The sequence below is a fragment of the Anolis carolinensis genome, chromosome 5, assembly GCF_035594765.1.
Source record: "Anolis carolinensis isolate JA03-04 chromosome 5, rAnoCar3.1.pri, whole genome shotgun sequence".
NCBI lineage: Eukaryota > Metazoa > Chordata > Lepidosauria > Squamata > Dactyloidae > Anolis > Anolis carolinensis.
Genome location: NC_085845.1, coordinates 17,563,049 through 17,590,768, shown reverse-complemented (window position 1 = coordinate 17,590,768; position 27,720 = coordinate 17,563,049). Strand labels below are relative to the sequence as shown.

The 27,720-nt window shown below is 39.5% G+C and overlaps 1 protein-coding gene across 7 annotated transcripts in view; it reads left to right on the top strand.

Moving 5' to 3' along the window:
* mapk10 (mitogen-activated protein kinase 10) overlaps positions 1–27,720 on the top strand; it is a 236,720-nt gene that overhangs the window by 41,964 nt on the left and 167,036 nt on the right. For all 7 annotated transcript variants that reach the window (XM_062981826.1, XM_008111016.2, XM_062981825.1 and 4 more), the window contains exon 2: positions 26,767–26,977. The gene's annotated coding sequence lies outside the window, so the exon portion shown is untranslated. The remainder of the gene's footprint in view (positions 1–26,766; positions 26,978–27,720) is intronic.

Here is a 27,720-nt window from a genome sequence, read left to right as displayed (position 1 = left end):
ACCATAGTGTTGTACATGGAAATATTGGTAGTAACAAGAAATTCTTGATAGGATTCACAGTTTGTCTGGTTATACTGGTTTATGATGACAGCTACCGTACTGTTCAACAATAAATGTGAATTCTTCTTCATGGAAAAATAAGACATCCCCTGAAAATAAGACCTAAAGCATCTTTGGGAGCAAAAATTAATATAAGACACTGTCTTATTTTCGGGGAAACACGCTAGTACACCAGAAGACAGGATCAGGTTTCAAAATGACCTTAACAGATTAGAGAGCTGGGTCAAAACTAACAAAATGAATTTCAATAAGGACAATTGAGTTTCTTTCTCATCCAGATAAACAGCTTCTAACTTCACTCTCACAGAGCCTCCTCTCACAATGAACTTACACAGGAGTTTCACACAGTAGCTTTACACACAGGAGCTTTCATATACCAGGCTTTACACATTGAAGCTTTACACACAGCAGCCTTCACACTGGAGCTTCACACATGAGGCCTTCCTCATACACAGAGGTCTTCCTCACACTGAGGCGTTCTCTCATAGTGAGGCCTACCTCACTTTGAGGCTGACTAACACTGAGGCATACTAAGCTGCAGGCACACCTGCTTATATAGAACTGCAGCTTTTGCAGAGCCATTGCATCTAATTAACCCTTTCAGTATTTGACTCACATTTTTGTAATAAAAAACCTAGTTAATTTTCAATATTTCTGACAATCATGAGGGAAAAGGATCTCTACTGAAGTTTTCTCACCAGTCCTTATTTCCACAAGAAGCCAAATTTTGCATAATCCAATTCTCACAGGGACAGAAATTGAGGTGAAATTTTCTGAACAGGGCACTGACAGGAAAACAAACATCACAGGGCTGTTAACTATCTATATAGTTACACTTAAAAATGTACTGTTCTGACTTGCATACAAATTTAACTTAAGAACAAACCTACAGAATGGATCTTGTTCGTAACTTGGGGACTGCCTGTATTCATGTCATTGCGGTTTGTATGTCCTTTGGAAGGCTGAAATGCTTCTATGCAAGCACAAATCATGCAGCATTTACTTGTATATTTAGTTTTTGGTTCCATAACAGCATAATAAATGGAGTCATAAATAAGCAGGTTCAAAACCAAAAATCTATGCATGTTTCTAAACATTAAATCTTGCTGTTATTACTCAATTTTTAAATAGCAAGTTCTCTGTCACTCTTTATGACAATACACAGGCCAAATAATTTCTTCTCTATCCAAAAATCCTTTAGGGCATGAAAGGCATTTCTGATCATCTGTAGGAGAGCAGCGAATGCACATCCATTTCTAGATCTCATAAAACTGACTTGTTGAATGACATTATAAATGTCAAACAGGAATGCTGAAATACAACAAATACATCTCTTTATTTTACTAGACACTAAAATGCACCCTATATACCGTTTACTGATGTTTTAAACCTGATTTTATCACAATAGAACCTGCTCTGCTAAATGGTTCATTATCTGTTTCATTTAGAACATTGCCAATAAAATATGGCTGAAAAGAAATGCTTGTTTCTTTTTATGTTTAATGAGGTATCTGTTTGTGTTCTGTTGGAGTATATGCAGGTATAGCCTTAAGCGTTCAGATGAGTGTATTTCCAAGGAGACAAATCCAAGGTGTTTTCCTGCAATATTGTATCTGTACAGCTGTGCTTTACAAGAAAAAGAAAGTGCTGAGAGCCATTGGGTATTGCATGGTTGGCATTGTTGACCTTGTTTTGGCTGTAGTTGTGCATAGCATCTTGCCATTGGCTTAATGTGTACATTATGTGCTCATCATGGAAGTTTCCATAGTTAGGCTTCAAAGGAAAATCCACAAAAGCACATCTAAGTTGGAGAGAAAACTATTGGAATTAGTGATGATCCACATCAACAAACTACTTCTAATAGCTTTCATTTCCACCACCAACATAATTTGGTGAAGTTTTCTTCTCTGTCAGGAATGCTTTGATTGTGTATTCCTGGATGGCAGGGTGTTGGACTGGATGGCTCTTGTGGTCTCTTTCAAGCCTATGACTCTAAAGATAAAATAAGTCTTGCATAACTCAATAAAACATTTTGAACATTTTCAAAACACTTCTCAAAAATTTCTTCCAAAATGTAAGCCTTTTGTAAAATTATTGGGTCTCTATTGCCATATGAAGATTCAGCTACCCTCAAACACTTTGAAACAATGATTATTCAAAGTGTTGGCCTATGGATTGGTGGTAGTCCCTGAGTCATCTCCTTCTGGCCTCTGCAAACCTTCTAGAAAAGAAACAAACAGTTATAGACACTGGGAACAAATATGGTACCACTCCATGGTATGTTGGGAAAAAGCTTAGAAATAGCCTAGGGACATTGTTGCTGGGAAAATGAATCTCCCCCAGTCCATTGGCAGCTGGCTTCATTAGACTCTTTTGGTTGCATGTGATAATTAGTAGCTGTAGATAGATATATTCAGCTACTAGTTATTCAGGGGCTGTGTATCATTATATAGAATGTACCATTATATAAATTGTATCAGTTCAGTGTGATAGGTACCTATCTCAGCATCGTCAGAATAGGGGAAGGTTTACTATATGTCTAGAAGAATTACACAGATCTGTTCTGTCCCCACAAGCTCTCTTTGAAAGGTGCCCTAATCTCTCCAGGAACAGAGTTACAGAGAAGAGCAGTTAACAAGGAATTTAATAAAATAATAAAAAGTCCAAATTTGAACTCCTCCCAGGTCTAACAGCCAAAAGTCTTTAGAAAGTATGTAGAAAAGGTTGGAGGTTTGATTCAGTTGTGGTCTTTGCTTACTTTGTCTTCTTTCTGCATATTTTTTCTTGTTTTCTATGCACCTGTGATAAGGTTTAGCTTGTAATTCCAACTGTTCACCTTCTCAATTTCTAAACGTGCAACGTATTTTGCATCCTCACTCCTCCAGCACCTTTTTAGAAATGGCTGGCTCCAAAGAAGCTGCTGGAACTGACCATGATTCTTTCACCTCTTGCGGGGTGAGTTCTTAAAGTGAAAGAGCTAACTATGTTACCCAACCATAATCTATACCAAGCATGGGCAAACTAAGGCTCGAGGGCCAGATGCGGCTCCCTGGGTGCTTACCTCGGGCCCTCCTCATCTTTTCTGTCCTCTCGGCAGAAGCATACAGTGACCCTTCGTGTCCTTTAGCCAAAAAAATGGGGAAGGCACATAGCAGCTGAGAGCCCTCTGGGGCGCTCTCAGCCACCACGTGTCTTGCCCTCCTCTTAGCATAAGGATGGCTTGAGAAAGGAACACAATGGTTGAGAGCCCCCTGGAGCACTCTCAGCTGCCTCCTGTCTCACCCTCCTCCCAGCACAATGCCAACAGGCCAGCTCAAGGATTGGGGGAAGAGGATCAGGGTAGTTGCTGCATGTCTCACCTTCCTGTTGGCATAAGGACGGGGCAAGCAACCCCATCCTTATGTTGGGAGGACAACCTGAGGATGACCCGAGTCATGCCCTGCTTTCTCCTGCCCCTCTCTTAGACAGTCCTGGGCCCGCTTCACCCAGCATGTGTCTGGGCCCACCTCCCTCCTGGCCCGGCTCTCCTAGCCAGGCCCACAATGTGGCCCCAAGGCAAAAAAAAAAAATTGCCTAGGCTTGATCATTGCAGTAAAAAACTGAGCCCTCTAACTAAGGGTAGCCCAACTCAGGGAAAATAGTAGAGGTCTCTGTGGGGACATGACAAGGTCTATGCAGCTTAATAGAATCAAATTTTAGACTATTACTCTCAGAATCTTTTTAGACAGCACACACTAACTTTAAGAGCTGAAGTACCTTAACCTAAAGGCTATAAACTCGGGGTTGTTTTTAAGGTGGAGGGGATTCCACATAGGCAGGCAATGTTATTCATTTTACAGACCTGCATGTACTTGCAGATTGGGTACAAATTACTTTGCCTATCCATTATAATTGGGAAGATTCACGTCTACTTTGCGTACTCCATATATTCTGGCACTCCCAAGTAAGAGTGCATAGAAAAAGGTACAAGCAACCTTTGTTATTCCTATGTGTTAGTGCCTGAACATTTAGTACCCATTTAGTTTGTTAATTTTTAAAGATGTTCAACTGCATACAGTTTTGGTGATCCAATTTTGCTAGATCATTTCATGAGAGACTCAGCTACCCTATCTTTACCTTAGAGGTGCATGAGATGATGAACCCCACAACTGTGGTGGTACAGAGAAGGCTGGAGTAATTCTTAGGGTGGGTGGGTGGCTGACACTCTCCCATCCATAAGTCAATCAAAACATAAGACTGTAGCTGAGATTGATTCATATTCACTTTGAATAAAGAAAGGAATTCATCAAATGTTTATATGATTGCAATAAATCAATTTTAACATCAAACACGATAGCATATAACTTTATTATTTCAGTGCTAAATAAGTAGATCAAAAATAGTTAACACTCATGTTCTGAGTATATTGTACAACCTTCCACAGACAATATTTCCAGGAGGCTCTGAGATGGTTAGATTTTGGCCAGCAAGAACTAGATTCAGATAAATGCCCTGATGTTACTTTTTCCAGGTCACCATGCTGAAAGCATTACTTAACATATCTTCTAGAATAAAGTGCCTGAAGACAAAATGAGATAAAACAATGTTTTCTACTTCACTGCCAAACACCTTGCTTGGTCTAAACCTGATTAATAAATAGGTGCTTTATTGGGTGTATTATGTATTCTAGTCAAAAGCTGACTCAGAGGGTTGTACATTATTTTTGCACTCTGTCTCATTTTGAGCATATGATAGTAAAAGAAGTTAAACTCCAGCAAGAAAGGTGCCTCACATTGGAAGGCAAATGACTGTGATTAATATCTTACATTTTTATAAAGGAGCTTTTCATGCCTAATGAGCCTGGAGTGTTTTACAAACGATAAAAGGAGTGCTTCATTTACCAATAAAATGTGGCCGCCTTTGCTGCAAATGGAAAAAACAGCAGCCCTGCTCCCTTGTGCAGCACAGTAATTTAGGAACCAGGGAAAGAAAGGTGTCATGTCTGTCTGACACTGCAGAAGAAAATTCAAGTCAGTTGAAAATAGGTCCTCACTTTAGCTACCTAATTGTATCAAGCAACCAAGCTTCATTTTAATGGGATTCATAAGTGTCCAGTTTTCCAGGGAGGTCAGGCTTCTCACTGAAGTTGCATTCATACATTATCGTTTGAGGAAATGAAGCAATCGCCTCAAATGATGGGGAGGAGGGCACAAGAATTGCCTAGTTGTTTCTTCTAGACTGCTCTCCACCTCACACATTTATCTTGGGATCTCCTCATTTGATCAAATCCCTCAGGGCAACTGGAAAACATTCTCTCACCAGTGTTGGAACAAAAGTAAGGAGCCCTTCCAGATAGGCCCTTTATTCCAGGATCTGATCCCAGGTTTTCTGCTTTAAATTGGATTATATGAGTCTACACTGCCAGATAATCTGGGATAAACAGAAAACCTGGGACCAGATCCTGGGATATAGGGCCTTTCTGGAAGGATCCAAGGAAGAGGCACCTTTTATCCTTTGCCCCAGTATCAAAATATTTTGCCCTGCTTCTTTACTACAGATGGTGACAATGGATTGTTTCAGTGTTAAAGTTATAGATCTGCTCCAGATTTCAGTTCAAACTTTAAAGGAGCTATTCAAGATGTTCAGCCTTGCCCTCAGAATAGACACCTTGAATGGTTCCTTTATGTTCATAAAGGGAAGATTCACAGTTAACAGAAAGGGAGCCATCAACCACCACTTTTTCCCACATGTTGCTGGATAACTGGAACAACTCTATGGCCAGTGATGTGATTGGCATACCAGACTAGACACAGGCAATTATTCCCATAGGAAGAAATTGCCTTGTCAGTCTCTCCTACATAGATAAGAGGAATTAGATCAATGGTAGAGTGCATATGCCACACACAAATGGTCTGAGGTTCAGGCTGGTTTCTGCTCTTCTGGGAAAAAAAATCAGGTGGCAAATGATATGAAAGATGTTTCTTGAGACTATGGAGAAACATTGCTTTCATGGAAAACCAGAAGGCATAATCTGGACTGGTATAAGACGTGTCCTGCTTTAAGACCCCTCAACCAAATGTTCATCAGCTCTCAGAGTCATGCCACCCAGCAATGATGTAGATGTCATTCTGAGGTTAGAACTGGGGCAAGTGATTGGATTCCCCAAATATTCTGAAAGAGTGTCATCCTATTCAATATTTTGTAAAACCTGTGACACCAATATAACCTGTTGTGCTGGCCAAAGAGTACTCTCTACAAGATTAGAGATTGTGGATTAGAGAGATTGTGGATTAGAGAACCATATTGCCATCTCTGGGGAACTTGGAGGACTACAATCTGCCCCACTCTCAATTTTCTGAGTTTTTTTAAAAAATCAAATAGAGTGCAAATCCATCACATTTTTGGATCTACCAGATCACTTCCTCTTGAAATAAATCAACTTAAAATGGCTATATAACATGAAGCAATGAATTCAAGTTATCCCCCTCCCCCTGGGCAAAAGATACTAATGTTTACATTAGAAATAATTTGTGGACTGCTCCAGAGTGGGGAAAGTGTTTGGAGGTCTGTAAACATGTTGGATGGGCATCTTTCTGGGTTGCTTCTGTAGAATGTGTACTCCTGTGCTGTAGCTGGTTGGACTAGATGGACCTTATGGGCTCTTCTAACTCCATGATTTGGTACTGCGGTATAATTATGTTTGCATAATTTTATTCAACGTAACCAGTGACTAGAATCTTGGTTAGAATGCTTTTAATACATCTTGAAGTTGCCTGGTTCGTGATGGATGTTTTCCATGTGACCAGATAAATGTGAAAGAAACTAGAGGAATGCTTCCAGTAGTTTCATAATTTGCCTTTTCTTCTTGGCTGCCCTATTTTCTGTTTATTTCTGTTTTGGCTTGCTTTCCTGGAAGAGTTTTAGTAAGCAAACGTAGAATCCATAACTGTGTAGGACAGGGTTTTAATACTTAGTAGCCCCTTAGTTCTATCATGGCTATAAAGAAATAAAGACTATTATTGATGATCATTGTGGGTTGAGTATCCCTTATCCAAAATATTTGAGACAAGAAGTATGGTATTTAGGATTTTATTTTTGCATTTTGAAATACAGGCATTCCTTGAGTTACAAAAATCTGACTTACAAATGACTCATAGTTAAGAACAGGGAAAAAGGTGTCTCCACTGAAGCTTTCTCACCAATCCTTGTTTCCACAAGAAGCCAAATTTTTCAAAATCCAATTATCACAGGGACAGAAAGTGAGGTGAAATCTTCTGAACAGGGCATTGACGGAGAAATAAACACTGCAGGGGTATTAAGCCTTCTCTATGCTTCCCAAGGCGCTCTCTCTCTCCTCCTCCCCCTCTCTATATGTGGCTGAAGTTACACTTAAAAATATATAATGTTCTGACTTAAAAATAAAATCAGTTTAAGAACAAACATACAGAACCTATCTTGTTCGTAACTTGGGGGCTGCCTGTACAAGTATTTACATATACATTTGCAATGTGATGGCTTGGAGATGGGACCCAGGTCTAAATACAAAATTCATTAATTTTCATAGACACTTTTATGCATAGTCTGATGGTAATTTTTACAGTATTTTTAAATAATTTTGTGCATGAAACGAAGTTGGTGTACCATGAACCATTAGAAAGTGATGGTGCCACTATCTGAGCCACTCATGTGGACAATTTTGGATTTTGTAGTATTTTGGATTTCATGATTCTGGATAATGGATACTCAGATTGTGTAAAGCTATACAGAAATTCAATATACTATGAAAGCTGGAAGAGTTAAAGGTAAGTTTGAAATATTTGTAGGGACATCTGCTGCCTCTAAGTATTGGTTCGAATCTGTTGCTATCACATCTCCAAAGCTGCCATAAAAATGCACAATATTAGTGTTGGTACAACTGGTGTGTCTCAAATTTAGCTTGAAACATATCCTATTTTTTCATCTTCTTGATTTATCACCGAAGATGGATAGGCTGGGTGAGACACTTCCATCAAGCTCTAATTCTAATGCCGTAGTTCCTGATCATAGGGATCTTGCCTATGGCATTAAGCGTGGTTTGTAGCTTAGCCCTGTGATGTGCCTGTTTTTCAATAAGTCAAAAGATTTCCTTTGGAGTGCAGGAAAGAAACCAAAAGCTTCCTTCGTGGTTCACTATTCTGCTTCTATAACAACAAGAAAGGATCTGTTGTCTGCTCTCTTGGAGCTGGCTGACATCAGCAGTGAACTCTATGCAAGGCTGCCAAACGTCTGTCTTCGACATTTCCTGATCCAAGCAAGCTGTCGTTTCTCTCCTTGAATATTAATTACTGCATCACAAATGCTGCAGTTCAATATCACTTGAAGACTCACAGGTGATAAATCATATATGGGAGAGCAATGATGATAATGCAGTTGAACAACCAAAAAAAAACACATTAAAATTAATTGGTTTCTGCACTAGGTAACTGCTTTCACTACTGCCATTAGCAGGGATGCTTTTCTATCATTGACTAGGTGGGCTCCATCATAAAATACAAAGATTGTTTTTCTGGAAGATGGCAGCTACCAAATGCAAATTTGATTCACAATCCAAATTTCAGAATGGGTTCAATGTGGTATTGTTCTGCTGTTATTTGCAGTCAAGTCAATTTTGACTTGGGTGGGAATAACTTAAATGGCATGTGCTGTTGACTGTATTTCAGGGGAAGGAACTGGGAAAACCACCTCTGAGTATTCCTTACTCAAGAAAATGCTATCAAATCCATGCCCATTTGGCTTTATCTCAGTTTGTTAAAATATCCGCTAAGAGAGGATACGACATTCAAGGTTATAATTACAATTAGCATTATTCCAGTAATTAACAAATGGATTCCAACATCAGATTTATGATATCTCTTCTTCTGTTAATACTATGCCTTCTTCATTTGCAGAATGCAAGCTAATTCATAATCATGGCATACCAACCAAGTAAAAAGAAACATTTCCTCTCTTCAGAAAATGTATTTGCACTTCTTACCACTAGATGTCTGCCTGCTGTGTTGAAATGCCTTTGCTAGGACACTAAGAACCAAGGCCCCTTCCATGCAGCTGAATAAAATCTCACATTATCTGCTTTGAACTGGGATATATGGCACTGTGGACTCAGATAACCCAGTTCAAAGCAGATATTGTGGAATTTTCTGCTTCGATATTCTGGAATATAGGGCTGTGTGGAAGGGCCACTGACCCAGAACAATTAGGGGAAGAACAAAAACACATATTTCTCTTTTAAAACCACTGTGCACTCATGTATGCCTTGCTTCATTTACTTCTTATTTGCAAAATTGCAACTGAATATGTGAACAAATGTTTCTGGCAGGGGAAGAGACTAAGGGCCCTTCCACACAGCCATATAAGCCAGAATATCAAGACAAAATAATCCACAATATCTGCTTTGAACTGGGCTATCTGAGTCCACATTGCTAAATAACCCAGTTCAAAGCAGATAATGTCAGATTTTATTCATCTATGTGGAAGGGGCCTAAGTTGCATGAACTGTTCCATAGAAAATGTTCATTCAAATGTTCATTAGCAATAAGAAGTCATATGCAGTATAGGCTTAGTAGATAGTTGGTGTTCATCTCTAGCATTTCACCATGTGGCAACAACTAGCTCTTTCCCAGCTCATCCTTGTAAAACAAATTTCAGACCTCTTTAACACATATTCTGGAATTATTTTATTATATCTTTCCATGAATAGCAGTTCTGTACTAAGGCTGCTAACTTGAAAGTTGAGTTGCTGAGCTGAAGTTTGCCAGTTTGAATCTGGGGAGAGCACAAATGAGCTTCCTCTGTCAGCTCCAGCTCCCCATGCAGGGACATGAGAGAAGCCTCCCACAAGGATGGTAAAACATCAAACATCCGGGTGCCCCCTGGGCAACATCCTTGCAGACAGCCAATTCTCTCACACCAGAAGCGACTTGCAGTTTCTCAAGTCACTCCTGACATGGAAAAAACCCAAAAAACCTAAGAGGTATAATAATGTATACACTGAAGAATTAATGTAGTTTGACCCCACATTAACTACTATAACCCAATGCTATGGAATCATGAGGATTGTAGTTTTACAAGGTCTTTAGCCTTCTCTGAAAAATAGAGCTGGTGCCTCATCAAACTACAACTCCCATGATTCACGTAATTTAAAGTAGTGCCAAACTGCATTAATTATGGTGTGGATGCAATTTGGGAAGAAATCACAACTTGCAGGCCCCTTCCTTCCTTCCTTCCCTCCTTCCTTCCTTCCTTTTTTCTCTCCCAAATAAGTTGGCTGTATTGGTTTAAGGCTGATGAGAAATAAAAAAGTGTGTGTCCATGTGAGAATAGTCTTCACTTCACTTCCTTAGTGCAGGGTTTCTTAAATGTTTTCTAATTGTGACCCCTTTCCGTCTGAGAAAATTTTATGTGATTCCAAATATATAGATATAGAAATAGGTATAAATCAGTCATTTACCGATGATAAATCAGCCCTTGCAATGTTTGCTAAACAGTCGAATTTTAGTTTTTTATGAAGGACAGCAAGTTGTTGCTAAGAAATTCATGCAGTTTTAAAAATAGCCACTAGGTGGCATTCTGAAAACTTTGACTTTTGCCAAAGTTTTTGCAACTCCAACATTGAGCTTAATGGGAGTCCATTTGGAGTCAGAACTTGCAGTTTAAGAACAGTGTCTTAGGGTATGTGTACAACAGTGCCTTAGGGTATATACATAGTACTCCCTCATTTAGAAAATAACATGGGAACCTGTACATGGCTAGAAAAAATCTGTATCATCTTACATCCTAGGAATTTTTACTTCAGGTAGAGAAAGGAATGATGTCATTTGCTTACCTGTTGTCATAATTATTGAAACAAGAGAGTGTGGTTTGAGTGCTGGACCAGGGCCTAAATCCACATGGATACTCACTGGAGGTGCATCTACACCGTAACAGTAATGCAGTTTGATACCACTTTAACTGCTGTGGCTCAATACTATGGAATCATGGGATTGTAGTTTGATGAGGTACCAGAACTCTCTGGCAGTGAAGCCTAAGGACCTCTTATGATTCCATAGTATTTGCAATTAAAGTGGAATCAAACTGTATTAACCCTGGGTGACTTTGGGCAGGTTACACTCTTTCACCCTCAGAAGAAAGCAATAGCAAACCCCTCGGAATAAATCTAACCAAGAAACCCCCATTGTAGGTTCATCTTTAGGATCCTACAAGTCAGAAGTGACTTGAGGGCAACATAGGTTTCATCTGCAGGAGAAGATTTAACATTTTTCCAATTTAATATGTAGCCTCCCTGATCCTTTACAACAGAGTTATTTGTAGATCCATACCTGCACAATTCCAGACTGAGAAAAGAATATCAAATCCAAGTACACATGAGTCAATAAACTAACTACTGCTCTGTGCTGAATGGACTGATATCAGCTGTGTGTCCTTTTGTATGTTTTATTTTTCATCAACAGTGACAGCTCCTGGATGATAATTGTTTTTCTTTAAGTCTAAATATTGATGTGAATATGTGTTAATTTGTTGTTAATGGAAAATAATAGCCTATTAAAATTCTGCAGAACTAGTTAAATGCACAATCGATCTTGGCTTTTAAATTTTATGCTTTGGAGGGAATGTTTTGTTTTTCTCAGTAGCAATAGGTTGAGCAATATATTGAGTTTGCTTGCACCCAGTTTGTTTCTCTGAGTGGTTTACTGACTAGGTGATACATTTTGCATGGTAAGCAATAGAAATATAAACTTTGGGTGGCAAACCTTTGTTTCTCTAGTGAGAAATGTCCGAACCCATTCCCATTGGCCATGCTGGATAGGGCTTAAGGGATTTTCAGGGCCAAATTCCTGGGCAACTAAAAGCTCCCCATCTTTGTATTGGATGGATACAGGTATACCTCAGTTTTCAAAGTAGATATGTTACTGAGTATTATATGGTACCAGAGGAAGGAATAACATGAAAGCAATAATGGTGTTGCTACACCACAAAAAAAGAAAAGAAAAGAAAGAAAAGAAAGAAAAACAGCTGAACATGTTTCCGCAACTGTTTAATTCAAAACTAAAACATGCACACATGAAAATAAACACCGGGGTCAGATAAGCCTTGCTTAAGTCAACAAAACATTTTAAAACATTTTCCAGACCCTACCTGAAAGTTTCTTCCAAAATGCAACCAGGGATAACTTTTTCTTTCATCAACCAACACTTTTATCTGACAATTGAATTCCATTTCAGTTGTCAGACTTATAGATCTATACTTTTTGAACTTGATGGAGAGAGATTTCAAAGGAGACCTGACCTGCTTTCAACTTTTCTCCCTGTTTTTTATACTCAATGGGCAACTGCTGTTTACTTGTCATGGCTGTAGTAGGATCAGGTAGAATAGAGTCACATTATTTACCAGCTTTATTTCATTGTTTATTGCATACACACTACAGCAACTCACCACCAACATTTTAGGGCCGTGAGATGGCTACGGTCAGTGAATGATCTCCATCGTAACACTGACAAGGAGTGTATGTTACTGTTGGTGCTTTTAGATCTCTCTGTGTCTCTGTATATGTCAAACCTTCCTGTTTTGGGCAAGGTGACTGAGAAAGCTCTCCAGCTCTAAGAAGTCTTGGATGACTTCTTATCTGCATCGTCACTACAGAATTAATGTAGTTTGACACCACCATGGGTTAATGCAATGGAATCATGTGAGCTGTATTTTTACAGGATCTTTAGCCTTTTCTGCTCAATAGTCCTGATGGTTCACCAAACTGAAACTCCCAGGATTCAATAGCATTAAGTCACAGCAGCTAAAGTGGTGTCAAACTTAACTAATTCTACATTGCAGTTGCATCCGATGCTTCTCCAATTCTGCCTCACTATTCTCCAAATGCTTATTGTTTTTCATTTGTTCTGCATTGCTGCGTTGCATCCCAATATTTAGAAACAGGTGGGATATAAATGAAGAGAAGCAACCAATCAATACATTAAAATGCCAACATAATGGTTTCATAAAGAACAAATATGGAATAGCTTCTAGGCCTCAAGGTTGTTGAGATAATTATAACAACATATTATCAACCTGGAAAAGGAAGTTTAGATGAGCATTGTCTATTTTTAAAACAATCAATACAAAATAAGTACATTTGCATATATAGCAATATATATTCTGTTATGGGTGCATATAAGCAGATGTACTGGTGGGCTTTTTGGGTAACAAAGTAAGGGTAAAGTTACAATATAGAAATGCTGTTTTTATGATTTGTAAAACATCTTTTCTAACATTTCAAATATGGAAACCAGGACACATGCGTCCAAGAAGCATCAGTGTGTGGTCAAGATGTCAAAAGTTATTAATGGGGAAGAAAACAAAGCTAGGAGTGGCTGCAGCAGTTTGCTTTTGCCTGAGCCCATTGGAAAGGGCAAGGTTCTGCCTTCTCCTCTCCTCCCATACTAGGTTAATAGACTACAAACTAGTTAGACAGTTTTGACCCAGTTTGCAGCAGTGACAGTAACATGAGGACAAAGGATGAAAGTGGGAGGAATATAAAGAAAGTGGGACATCTTAAAACCAGGTGAACAAGCAGGAAGGCGGAAGGTTAATCAGGACTATCCCATGACAGTTAGAAGGTATGGAAGGGTTCATAATTTTAATATTTGGGTATTATATTTTTGCTCACTTAGGCCCCATCTACATCTGCCATATCATCCAGTTTCTCAATCCATATTATCCGTTTTTATTGGATTATATGGCAGTGTAGATTCATATAACCCAGTTCAAAGCAGATAGGAAACAGGATTATATGGCAGTGTAGATCCAGCCTTAGAATTATAGAGGTGGAAGAGACCCTAAGGTCCATTAGTTCAACCCACTGCCATGCAGGAACATCCAAGCAAGAGCACTCCATCCAGCCTCTATTTAAAAAGGTCCAAAGAAGGAGACTCCACCACACTCCAGGGAAGTGTATTCCACAACTGAACAGCTCTAACTGTCAATAATATCTTTTACTAAAGTTTAGGTGGAATCTCTTTACCAGTACTTTGAATATGGAAGTTCAAAGAACCTCTTCAAAATAAGGATGATGCATGCCTTTAATTAGTAGTTTACTAGTATTACAACCTATTTAGGCTTCCTTTGGCTGTACTTGAATAGACTTGTAACACTGAGTCCCCTGTATCATGTGACTGGACTCAGCATTGACTTGTCTAAAGAAGTGTGTGAAGAAAAGTGAAATTCATATGGGATTTCTTCCATATATCTTTTTTTTTTGCTTACAAATAGGCAGCAATAGCAAGGATAAACTATAAGAAAGCAGTTAGTGCAAACTCAGCATGTGGTGCACATAAGTGATAGTGGTGTTGTGCAGATACGTCTGTTGAGGTTCTTAGGTAATTTAATGGAAATTTGCTATTCCGATGCATTATATTGAAACCAGAGTGTGCGGAGGGGGAAAGAGATACAGACTCCCAATGCTAATCATTTTCCAAAGTTGTTATTGTGCCTGACATTTCTTCCAAGGTATATTGCTATGGTAATTTTTGTTAACCCAACACCTTCCTAGAAATGCAGAGCACCATGTAGAATATAGTAAAGCAACACTTCATGAATAATTTTATTATTGCCAATCAGTATAATTATATTCCGCAGTAACTGCTGACTTCTAAAATTCAGCAGTAATGTAAATAACAGAGCATTCTTGTGTTTTCTTCCTTTTCCCATTTTTAACCCCTTCTTGGTTATATTGCCAAACCTGGCTTGGATATTTTTTTCTGTAGATGCTCTTAAAAACTAGCACTTCAATTAAAATCATACTATTGAGAAAACAAATTTTCTTTCAAGAAGATTCTCAAGTAAATGTTTACATGTTACCCAGAAGGTTTCATAGTAGGATCCCAACACACTTAGCTCAAGGACCAGTCATTCATCTACACTGTAGAATGAATGTAGTCTGACACCACTTTAACTGCCATGGTTCAATTCTTTGGAATTCTGGGATCTGTAGTTTGGTGAACACAAACACTCATTGGCAGAGAAGGCTAAAGACCTTGTCAATTACTCTGATTGATGTTTGTATGTGAATTGTGCCAGGGGAAAAAGGTAAATGAATAGGAAGCAGCAACAGTGATAAGAAATGAATCCAGGCAATCTGGTATCCACCGAGAATATACTGCCTAAGGTTGTCCCTTCCCCTCCAAAATCTTGGAGTAATCAATGATTTGTGATGATGTTTCCAAGCTTTTTGCATTTTATTACAAAGTTTTTTTTAAAAAAGGCACCAATACACAACTTTTTGCCAGTCTTCAAGGTTTTGTTCTCTGTTGCCAGGCATAAAATGTAAAAGTGTAATGGCAGTTTAATAGTGGTCTAACATGCTGCTTTCTTGGGATGTTTCAGTGCTTTATCTAGTGGGAAATATCAGCTCATTTTATTAGTCTCTGAAATAAGGTGAACTAGAGATATACCTTCTTAATGAGCCAATAGGGACGAGAATTTCAAGAAAGTCCATTAAAAACACTGCAGTTCTCCTGGTGGTGCAAAAGAGGTTGTAGGGTGGGGTGGATGCATAAATAAAAATGACCTGGCGAGATTCAATTAATGACTTCAACACAACAGTGCCTGAAGTTTTGAATTTTCCAATATGGAAAAGCTTGACAAGAAATGTCCAGCTGGACCATGTTTCTGCCTAGTAAGGCTGAAAGGTTATACCTCTCTCTTCCAGGGTTGCGGTTGAATGATTCCATGGCATTTGTTTCTTAATTGCTGTCAATTTGGCTTCCATTTATGACAGCCATATGAATGAGAAGATACCCTTTCATTAAAATCCCTGCTGACATGATTTGCGTTTTATGGATACCATTGCATTCCTACAACTGTATAAATAATTTGCTTTCTGCTTGAGGCTTTAACATCATGTGGTACTGAAAAAAAATGGATTTAAATCCTCAAAAATTCATGTAGAAATAAAAAAAACCAATTAAAGTCTTAAAGGTGATGAAACACCCACCATCCTTTCTCCCTTATCCCTGCTAAACTCAGTGCCATGGCTTTCTTGGTTGAGTATAGACACCTATACACCTATAATTCTGTCTTCTTTGCCTATTTCCTCCCACTCCCACATTGTGAGTCATGTCTCACAGTATAGCCAAAATATGACAAAAATAACAGTCTCAGGCTGGACGTTTAGGCTTTTTCTGAGATTTCAGGCTTGATCTATATATATAAAAGAGTAATGAAATTGCCCCCGGCCGCTAAACAACAAAAGTACAAGCCCCAGAACCTAGAAATTAGGCAGCACAACCCACCATCCTTGCCTCTAGGTTCGTACAACAAAATTACACATCACGCACCTCCACGGGGACTTCACAACCAAGAACATGCCATCTGCGCCTGCGCTAAATGGCACCCCTCTCACGGACAGAAAACCCCCCACCCCTCCCCTCAACGAACACTGCCACACGGTCCCTTTTTCCCTTGACTATACTGCCACCATCTTGCAACAACAGCTACTTCACGATCCTCTGGAGGGCCTGGAGGGAGGTGTGGACCTTCCATAAGGAATGGCGCTGGGGAGGAGGCAACAGCAAGGCCTGCACGGGGTCCCCTGCCACTGCCTTCCAGTGACACCTGGCCAGGACTGGGGCCAAGGAGGCGGCAAGGAGAAGGCCCGGTGGCCAGGCCATCTTGACCAGCAGCCCGACAAATTAGCGCCTGTCTTCTTGCCACTTCCCCGGCGAAATCAGCGGTTTACTGGTGCTTTCCCACCTCCACATCTACCGAGAATGAGGGAAGGAGGAGAACGACACCGGCGGTTTCCTCTCTCCTTCTCTACACACAAACAGCTGAGGGCAAGGTGGGTTTCCCCTCTGAGGTTATATCAGGAAGACGGTGAAGGGGGCAAGGAGCAGGGAGGAAAGTTTGGACGGTTGGCCAGCCAACCGCCCCCAAAGGAGGGAGGGGGAAGAGAAGAAAGACCAAGGGAGGAAAGTCTGGAGATATGGCCATCTGACTGAACACAATAAAAACCATCAGGAGAGTTGGCCATCCAACCGCCTCAAAAGGAGGGAGGGGAGAGGAGGGAGGGAAGAAATACCAAAGGAGGAAAGTCCAGAGACATGGACATCTGATTGAACACAATAAAAACCATCAGGAGAGATGACCATCTAACCACCTCTAAAGGAGGTAGGGGGGAGGAGGGAAGGAGGAAAGATCACCTAATGGTGGTGGCAGAGTTCCTGCGCAAAGGGGAATGACACAAATTTAAAAACGCCACTCCGCTGCCATTAGCTGCTTTTCCCGCCTCAGGATCTAACGAGAACGAGGGAAGGAGGAGAATGACACCGACGGTTTCTTCTCTCCTTATCTACACACAAACGGTCGAGGCCAAGGTGGGTTTCCCCTCTGAGGTTATATCAGGAAGACGGGAAAGGGGCTAACACTTCCCAACAAAGGATTACCCCAGGCAGGAATCAGACACGCTTTGAACATACAAGGCAGTAAACAAACGTCTGCAAGCTAATACTGCCCAACAAAGGATTCCACCAGGCAGGAATCAACCAGGGTTTGAAGTTACAAGACAGGAAACAATCAGAGCCACTTAACACCTCCCAACACATGATTTCCCCAGGCAGGAAGCAGCCAGCCTTTCAGATTATAAGGCTATTAAATGCTAATCAAGGTGACTAATAACAACATTCAGACCTCCTGCACTGACACTATTCATTACATTCCAGCTCACCAAACAAGGATTCCCATAAGAAGAAAACGGCCAGGCTTTGAGGATGCAAGGTTATTCACTACTATTCCATCTGGCCAACAAATGATTCCCATGAGCCACAGCAATGCGTGGCCGGGCAAAGCTAGGTTTGCTATATAATCAATGGTGTCCACAGAACTCTCCTTTGGCACCACATTTCAAATGAGTTAATTTTCTTTTTATCAGCATCCTTCATTGTCCAGCTTTCAGAACGATGCGTAGAAATGGGGAATATGATTGCATGGGTGATCCTGATTTCAGTATTAAATTATATATTTTTAAACTTTAGGATCTTCATAGCTGCCCTTCCTAGTCCTTATCTTCTTCCAATTTCCATTTTGATTCATGATTGAACCAAGTTATACAAAGCTTTAACTATTTCAGTGTCTTCATCATCTACTTTAAAGTTACCTCAATTATCTATATTTGGTACTGGTTTTTTAACGTTCAGCTGTAAACCTGCCTTCGCACTTTCTTCCTTGGCTTTCCTCCATAGTCATTCCAAATCTGCTGTTTTCTGCTAGCAGTATGTGTCATTGGCATATCTTAAATTGTTGATGTTTCTTCCTCCAGTTTTCACACCTACCTCTTCCAAGTTTAATCTATCTTTTAGTATGATATATTAAACAGAGTGATAAAATGCAACTTTATCTGAACTCCCATCCCCCAACAATGTAAAACTGTTCTGTTTCTCCATATTTCTCCATATGGCCTCTTCTTCTGCGTATAGCGACAATACATCAGGACAAGCCATAGTATTTAATGACCTAATGCTTTGGTATAATACAGGGGTCCCCAAACTAAGGCCCGGGGGCCGGATGCGGCCCTTCAAGGTCATTTACCTGGCCCCCAACCTCAGTTTTATAATATGTTTTTATATCAGTTTTAATAAGATAATATATTGTATATACATATAATATTGATAAAAATATTATAATGTTATATAATATAATACTAATAATAATACCATATAATAATATCAATTACAGTAGAGTCTCACTTATCCAAGCCTCGCTTATCCAAGCCTCTGGATAATCCAAGCCATTTTTGTAGTCAATGTTTTCAATATATCGTGATATTTTGGTGCTAAATTTGTAAATACAGTAATTACAACATAACATTACTGTGTATTGAACTACTTTTTCTGTCAAATTTGTTGTATAACATGATGTTTTGGTGCTTAATTTGTAAACTCATAACCTAATTTGATGTTTAATAGGCTTTTCCTTAATCCCTCCTTATTATCCAAGATATTCGCTTATCCAAGCTTCTGCCGGCCCATTTAGCTTGGATAAGTGAGACTCTATAGGTTATATATTACATTTAGTATTACAGTATAGTGGTATAGTTCAATATAGTAATGTATAATGCTAATATTGTGCTATGCTAATAATATAATGTATTGTATGTACATACAGCTACTTTGAGTCCCCTTCGGGGTGAGAAGGGTGGGATATAAATGTAGTAAATACATGCAGTAAATAAATAAATAAATAATTTTGGATTTAGGCACACAACAACAACAATCCTAATTAACTTGACTATCTCATTGGCCAGTAGCAGGCCCACACTTTCCATTGAAATCCTGATAGGTTTATGTTGGTTAAGATTGTTTTCATTTTTAAATTTTGTATTGTTCTTTCATTGTTGTTGTTGTTTTGCACTACAAATAAGACATGTGCAGTGTGCATAGGAATTTGTTTGTATTTTTTTTCAAATGATAATTCGGCCCCTCCACAGTCTGAAGGATCGTGGACCGGCCCTCTGCTTTAAAAGTTTGAGGACCCCTGGTATAATATATAAATCACTGGCTGATATTCTTCTAAAACTATTTGGTGTACTCCTTTGTCCAGCACTTTTTTCTTTACTGGACATCTGGCCTTTCTTACTCTGTATTAAGCGAAATTTTTTGCTCAAGGTTACTTGTTGAGTTTTAGAATAAGATTGTAAAAGAACAGCGTTTGAATCTTCTTTTATTGATGAAACTGAGTGGGGGATTTGGCGCAAGCTGCTCTCTCTCTGCTGAAAGGAAGGTAATAGTGAAACCTTCCTTAAACATGCCTTGTCAGAAAAAGCCTATGAGCAAGTTGTCATTAATTAGAATCAACCCAAAGGCATAGAACAGCATAGCAACAAGAAATAATAAAGAAAGCAAATGGAACATTTAATGGTTTCTCTCTCAATTAACTGATGAATTGTATGAAGCAGGTATTTCTTCCATTTGTCCTTGATCTCATGCCAGTCTGCTACATTCAACATCCCAAAGAAGTGGTCTCATAGAAATTCCTACCTGTCTCTTCCCCATTTCTCAGTTCCTCCCCTTCCTGTAATAATGGGAACATCAACCCATTTTCTATAAAGAGATTTGATGGTTGGGCGGGTAGAATGACAAGATTGGAAAATAAGTTGTGGAGAGTTTTCACCTGTCTTTTCTATCATGTCAGATTTTAATACCACATAAATGTTCTCCAGATTATAATCTGGCAAACCTAAATTGCTTCTTTTCCCCCCCAACAATGTTTTGTCATAACAATACTATTGACTTAGTTCAGTTTATTTCAGCATGTCAGTGTACAACATGAAAACAAAGCATCTTGAATGCCTAATCTTGCTTATGCTTTTGTTTTGTTTCCTCATAATACCTGCTTTTATTTTTTCTCCATTTTCTATTTTGAATGAGCAATAACAGCAAATAAATTGGGAGCCATTGTAAAAATCATACTGTGGGTGGCATAACAGAAGCACAAGCACACCTTATCTTGAGTGCATTGTTGTTAGGCTTTTATTACCCACTTATTGTGTTATTGAATCTATTTTTGGCCCTGCACCCTGTCTTTCTTTCCCTTGTTGCTTTGTCTTTTTTTGGAAGGGAGGGGGGCAGGTGTGTAGTTTTGCTAGGAGAAGAAAAATAAAAATAAGTGTGGTGGTTTTTTTCTTGTCACTAATGACATTCCTAACATGAAAGGAGTTTCCTAACAAAGACTGAATGGATTTCTTTATTTTACTGCAACAAAAACTCAGGTGGCTTTGCTTTCATTCAAGTATTGAAAGATTTGGGGCCAAGGGAGGGAAATCACATTTCCTTAATACAGTACGGTACCTATCAGTGATGTGATCTTCAGTTCGTCCCACAAGAGAATCAATGTCTGGTTCATTACCCACAAGGCAGAACTCACTATCTCTGTCTCCCATATTCGTTGACCTTGTGCAGAGACAACCTTACTCTGTCTGCACACAATCATTATCTCTTGTTTCAGACAGTCAGGCAGTGCCAGAGTTAGAACTGAGTATCTACAGCTCTGTTCATAGTGAATGTATATTATAGGCCATTAGAGCTACAAGCTACAGTATGCAGCCCATGGTATGGTATGCAGGGCCGTAGCCAGAAAAAAAATTCGGGAGGGGTTTTGAAATTTTTGGGGGGGGGGGGTTGAACCCCTAGCACATACCCCTCCTCGCTACAAACCTGTCAATATCTGCTTGAGATAGTGCCTGGAGGGACTCTTACTGTTTTGCATCTCATAGACTTAGCATGGGGATTTGGTTAACCAGTTAAAATTCATGAGTAAATGAGATTTTTTTTATAACTTGAAAAATTTCGGGGGGGGGGGTTGAACCCCTAACCCCCCCCCCCTCGCTACAGGACTGATGGTATGGTACCAGCATAACTCTTAATGTATGCAGAGGGGACTTTCACATCAGAGGACATCTTTTACCTTATTTTCCTATTACAGCCTCAAGCCCTTTGGGTCAGGATAGCTGCGGGAATGTCTTGTCCAGTTGGTGTGTGTGTGTCTTCAAATTGGCTGTGGACCTATGGCAACCACATGCACTTCATAGGGTTTTTTAAGGCAAAAAATATCCAGAAGTATTTTACCAGTTCCTTCCTCTGAAATATAGCCTATGCAGCACCTGGCAATCTTCTCCATTACCATCTCATTGTTGTTGTGTGCCTTCAAGCAATTTCCTATTTATGGTGATAGGATTTATGATAATCCTATTACAGGATATTATTTATGGGACTGAGAAACCTAGAATCATCCAGTAGGTTTCTATGGGGAATCAAACCCTTGTCTCCAGAGCTGTAAATGCTGTTCTAGAATATGAATAAAAATCAGTCAAATAAAAAAGGTTTTAGTCTGCTGGAGGAAAGAAAGCAAGGGTAATCAGACTTCCTGTAGAGGGATTAGCCTGGGAGTAATTGCTGAGAAGGCTCTCTCCTGTGTCTTCACCAAATGTGTTGTGATGATGGTGGGTCTGAGGGAAAGCCCTTCCCAAAGAGCTTAAAACTCATATAGGGAAATATGGTTTGGACCCAAGCCATATATAGCTTTAAATGGTTTAACCCATACTTTGCCACCACTGAAACTTGAGCATCAAGGCTCGGATCTGAGACCATGATTACGCCCAAGCAACCAACCTGCGATATTAAGTGAATTAAGCTTCATTCATCTCACAATAAATCCCTATTCTCTGATCTGTTTTATGACTGATCAGGAGCTTGTCTGGATTAAGTTTCAATTTGTTCTTATCCAATCCATTAATGAAAACATACAATGATTTAGAACATAAATAGCTTTCTTGGAGTTAAATGGGAAAGACAGAGTGACTTCGATGCCATTTGCATACCAGTGACCCCCAAAAGTTCTTGATGTCTTCTCCTAGTGGTTTCATATAGACATTAAACAGGATGGGGGTTTACCAAGACCTGAAGGACTCCACAATTCATTGGAATGCCCTGATATTACCTTCTGAAGCTGTCAGGGTCCAAGTCCCATCTTAGAGAAGCAATCTGTGGTTGATGGTATTGAAAGCCACTGAGAAATCCAATACAACCAACAGGAACACACTCCCTCTGTGTACTGTCTTCCCTGGCTCTTCTACAGTAGCCATTCAAAAATTTTATTTGTTGTAAAAGCAGGTCATAGGAGTTACATCATTCTTCATTCTTTGCTGAAGGATTTCTATGCTAAAGAATTTTTTTGTTGAGCTTTCTTTTTTGAGAAGGCAGTATTCTTTCCCACTGCATCTACCCTTGGGCTCAACAAATCTTTTAACTCCTCCTATCTCCTACTTGAGCCTATAGACTTCCCAGCCTCAAGGGCTTCATCATTTTTCTTCTTTGTACCAAGTCTTCAGAGCACCTGGCTTCCTGAATGAAACTCTCTTCAGGCAGCAAAGGCGAGACATGGTTTGCTTTGGGATTTGTCACTTGTCTGCCCTAGAACTGGATGAATCGCCTTGGGAAGATATGCACAGAAAAAGAAAATGAGGATTTGAATTAAGAATCCCCAGTATGGCAGTGGATATGCAATGAGCTGGCAGATATTTTGCCAAGATTCCATGAAACATAGACAGTAGCCCAGCAGTCCTGCTTGTATCTTTTAATAATAATTTTTTTCTGATTACTAAGACCCTTCCTCTAAAGTAAAAACCCCATAATTTTTCAGGAGGCAGCCACGGAATTTCAGATGGGATACTCTTTACCTAGGGGCCCCTGGTGGCATAGTGTGTTATAGCTCTGAGCTGCTGAACTTGCGGACCAAAAGGTCCCAGGTTCAAATCCTGGGAGCGGAATGAGCTCCCGCTGTTAGCCCCAGCTCCTGCCAACCTAGCAGTTCGCAAACATGCCAGTGTGAGTAGATGAATAGGTACCACTCCAGCATGAAGGTAACGGCGCTCCATGCAGTCATGCTGGCCACATGACCTTGGAGGTGTCAATGGACAACTCCGGCTCTTTGGCTTAGAAATGGAGATGAGCACCAACCTTCAGAGTCGGTCATGCCTGGACTTAATGTCAGGGGAAACCTTTACCTTTACCTACTCTTTACCTATTCTTTAAGCTCTAGTGTGACAGTTCTCATATCTTTAGGTCCTCCAGACAGGTCAACTTCCCTGGAGGGCCTAAATATTTCCACAGAGAACATTTAAAATCAAATCCATGAATAATCAGATCCACAAAAGTCAAAGCCCGTCCCTCTTCAGATTCCAGCAGGCAACCACAACTTCTGGCTCATAGTCTTTGCTCTTACAATTAGGCTAAGTTTTCTGTTCATTCTAATTTTGTGTGTGTGCATGTGTATGTGTTTTACAACAAAACAAAACTATGAGTTGTTTTGAGCTGTTTTAAAAGAGTGTTTATCCTTGTTGTACTAATTTTTATTTGTTCTACATTGTGAACCCTCAGGCTGGGATAATAAAATATTAAAATAAAATAACATGGCTCAGAAGTCTTGTAGGCTGATTTGAGGTTTGGCCAAAAATGTATGCATGTTTCTGAGAGATACATAATTAGCACACCTTTTTGTATTTTGCTTCCATGTTCTCTTCATTTCTAATAAAAAATAGCTGTTATGTAATCAATGGGATCTATTTTACAGTAAGTATCCATGAAATGGTGTGTTGCACCAGAGATATTTTGTGCTTAGTACAAACAAATCTAAGGCCCAACTACATTGCCATATAAAATCCAGATTATCCACTTTGAACTGAATTATATGGCAGTGTATACTCCTAAACTCCAGTTCAAAGCAGATAATCAGGATTAGCCACTTGGATAATCTGAATTATATGGCAGTGTAGATCCAGCCTAAGAGAGCCAGCATGGCATACTAGTTTGATCATTGAACTATGTCTATGGAGAGCAGGGTGAGGAGGACCACTTTGCAACTTCTAAATAAATTATCAAACAAAATAAATCAACTGCATAAGAAAATAGGGCAGTTAATATGAGTGTCCTCCCCTGTTTCCTCCACAGAAAAATATTTAGGAAAGTCACCAGATGCTTTGGATGCCAGTACAATTTGGGATACCTTTAAGAGTTTGCTCTGTTTTCAGTACAGGATGTTTTCTGATTCCATCCAATTCAATTATGGCCACTATATAGAATGAATTTAATTAAGCTTTTTCCTTGCCAAAAGGAATTTTGCCTAATGCAGATTCAGGGAGACTGCCTTGTGCTGTTCTTAAGGATTTATAAAGACTTTGAATAGATGGAGGCTAGAAATAACCAGTGGCTAGTGAACAGGTATTTGTATTTTACTCAGAATCAAAAGACCATGTTCCATATGTCTTTGAATCTAAGGGTGCATCTACACTGTAGAATTAATGCAGTTTGACACTACTTTATTAGCCATGGCTTAATTCTATACAATCATTTTGCTGTGAAGTGAGGAAGAATTCAGGAATGACCACGTTGCTTGAACCAAATGCCGCTTGTTTACGTCATGGCTTAATAAACCAGTTTCATGATTCAATTTGACATCCAAGTGCAGGCAGGATGTTTGCTTCTTCCAAAGACAGCAGGATGGTAGATTGGAAAAAAGATTTGGATGTCTGAGAAGACGGTGATACTGTACATGCTGAACATCAACCCAGGCAATATCTTATTCATCCTGACATTGCTGTACCTAGGTAGTAAGCTGAAATTCTCTTAGTTGCCTGTTCATTTGATATATAATTTGTTTTGAGTTGTTTCTATTTTTATATTGAATTTTGTTGTTGTTGTTGAATATGCTCTGTCTCCACTCATTGGGACATGTGGCTGAATCTGTGGAGGGAGATTTTTCCGTTTAACCTTTAAAGTTAAATGGAGTGAAATAAAGAGGCAAAACAACTCATGGGATGAAAAGTGGATTAGAATTGCAGCAAAAGGGAGATATTTCTGTCTATGGAACATTCTGCCTCATGTGTTACAGTAACTTGGCTGGTTTAGGGACCAGGCTTAGCACAGCAGGCAAAACCGCTGTGCTGCAGAAAAATTCTGCCAATCAAAAGGTCAGCAGTTTGGCCCAGGTCAGGTTTGAGTGCCCACTATTAGCCCCAGCTCACCTGCCCACTTAGCAGGTCAAAAGCAGAGATGCGACCAGAAGATTGGGTTGCTGACCTGAAGGTTGCTGGTTTGAATCTGGGGAGAGCATGGATGAGCTCCCTCTGTCAGCTCCAGCTCCCCTTGCAGGGACATGAGAGAAACTGCCCACAAGGATGATAAAACATCCGGGCATCCCCTGGGCAACGTCCTTGCAGACGGACAATTCCCTCACACCTGAAGTGACTTGCTTTTTCTCAAGTCACTCCTGACATGAAAAAAACCTAGAATGATTATTTCTAATTTTACTTTCGTAATTGTATTTTAAGTTTTACATTGAATGATTAATAAATATCAGTTGACAGTGTCAATCAATAAATCATATAATTTAGAATGTAATATTATTAAGATATATTTTATTAATTATTGTATGTTATATTGTATTGTATATATAGGCAAAACTGGAAGTAAATAATTGCCTAATTTGTAGTAGACATATTTCCGGGTTCCAGTTGCACCAACAAAAAAATTTTCTACTCCAAATTAGCTGTTGAATTCCCTTACTTATTCTAAATTTTGAAATGTAAATGTTGGAATTAATACTTTGATGTTAAACTGTTAAATTAAAAACAATTAACTATTGATGCTAAACCATGAAGCAACATTTCTAAAATAATTTTGTCTATAAATGTGTCAAACCAATGAATGACAGACTATTTCTAAAATGGCCAGCAATGAGTGATGTAACTAAGAAAACCTAATTGACACCCCCCCCCCCAAATAATATTAGTGCTTTAACTATGTGTACTTGGTGAACATTTTAACACAGCTGTGAAAAATAATTTTAAATTAAGCTTTTGATTTGTTTTGGGTTTGTGGATCAGCACCTTGGATAAATCCTTTAAAATTCACAGTAAAACCTGAAATGAATTCACTGTTCTACTAGCATGGAAGTCACTGGCTATCAATGGAAACAAATATCTGAAATGTTCATTAGTGATGTAATATTAATAATAATCATTTATGAATAAGTGTCATTAATAATAATTTATAGCAAAAATGGTATAATAGCTTTTCAGAAGAGCTTTAATTCTGATATGGTCAAGTGGAGAAGCTCAAATCATCTTTTCTTGGTTTCTCAAATGTCTGGCAGGTGTGAAACTGGGGATCCAGACCCTCGCTGTGCTGCCTCTTCTCTGAGCTCCAGATGAAGCGGAGGCTTTGCAGACAAGAAAACCTAAGGAGGGAGAGCAGCAGGAGGAGCTGGCGTTTAGCTGCAGAGCTTCAAGTCTTCCCACCCATAGGAGGCCAAGCACCAGCGTTTTAAAGGTCTCAATCTCCCTTTCCTGCCTTTAGACACAAAGGTATGCTTCTTTCACCAGAGGGCTGTATGGCCTCTCTCCCTAGCTTTATATTGATACCTGTTCCACTTAACTGAGTACTTAATTGCAAGTGCTTCGGTGTTCTTTGGGTTTGGATGTGGGGATTTTTGTATCTTATGCTGGTTAAGAGATTGTGGTCATTGTAATGCAAACTCTGGGGGCGGGGTTTCTAGATGCTGTAGCCTCACAGGTAACCCTTACAAGATCTGGCTTTCCTTATCATTATCATCTCTGTACAAGAGGTCCTCTAATTTTGTGGGGGCTAGATACACAGAATCCCTGTAAAAGTGGGAAAATTGTGAATTTTTAAAAATGCTATTTTTATTTGAAAAACACTTCTTTAGAGGCACATCTGCACTTCAGAATTAATGTACCACTTTAACTGCCAGTTTGAACTGCCGTGGAGCCCCAGTGGCAAAGTGCGTTAAAGCACTGAGCTGGAGACCGAAAGATCCCAGGTTCAAACCCTGGGAGCGGCGTGAGCTGCCGCTCTTAGCTCCAGCTCCTGCCAACCTAGCAGTTCGAAAACATGCCAATGTGAGTAGATCAATAGGTACCGCTATGGTGGGAAGGTAACGGTGCTCCATGCAGTCATGCCGGCCACATGACCTTGGAGATGTCTATGGACAACGCCGGCTCTTCAGCTTAGAAATGGAGATGAGCACCAACCCCCAGAGTCGGTCACGACTGGACTTAACGTCAGGGGAAACCTTTACCTTTACCTA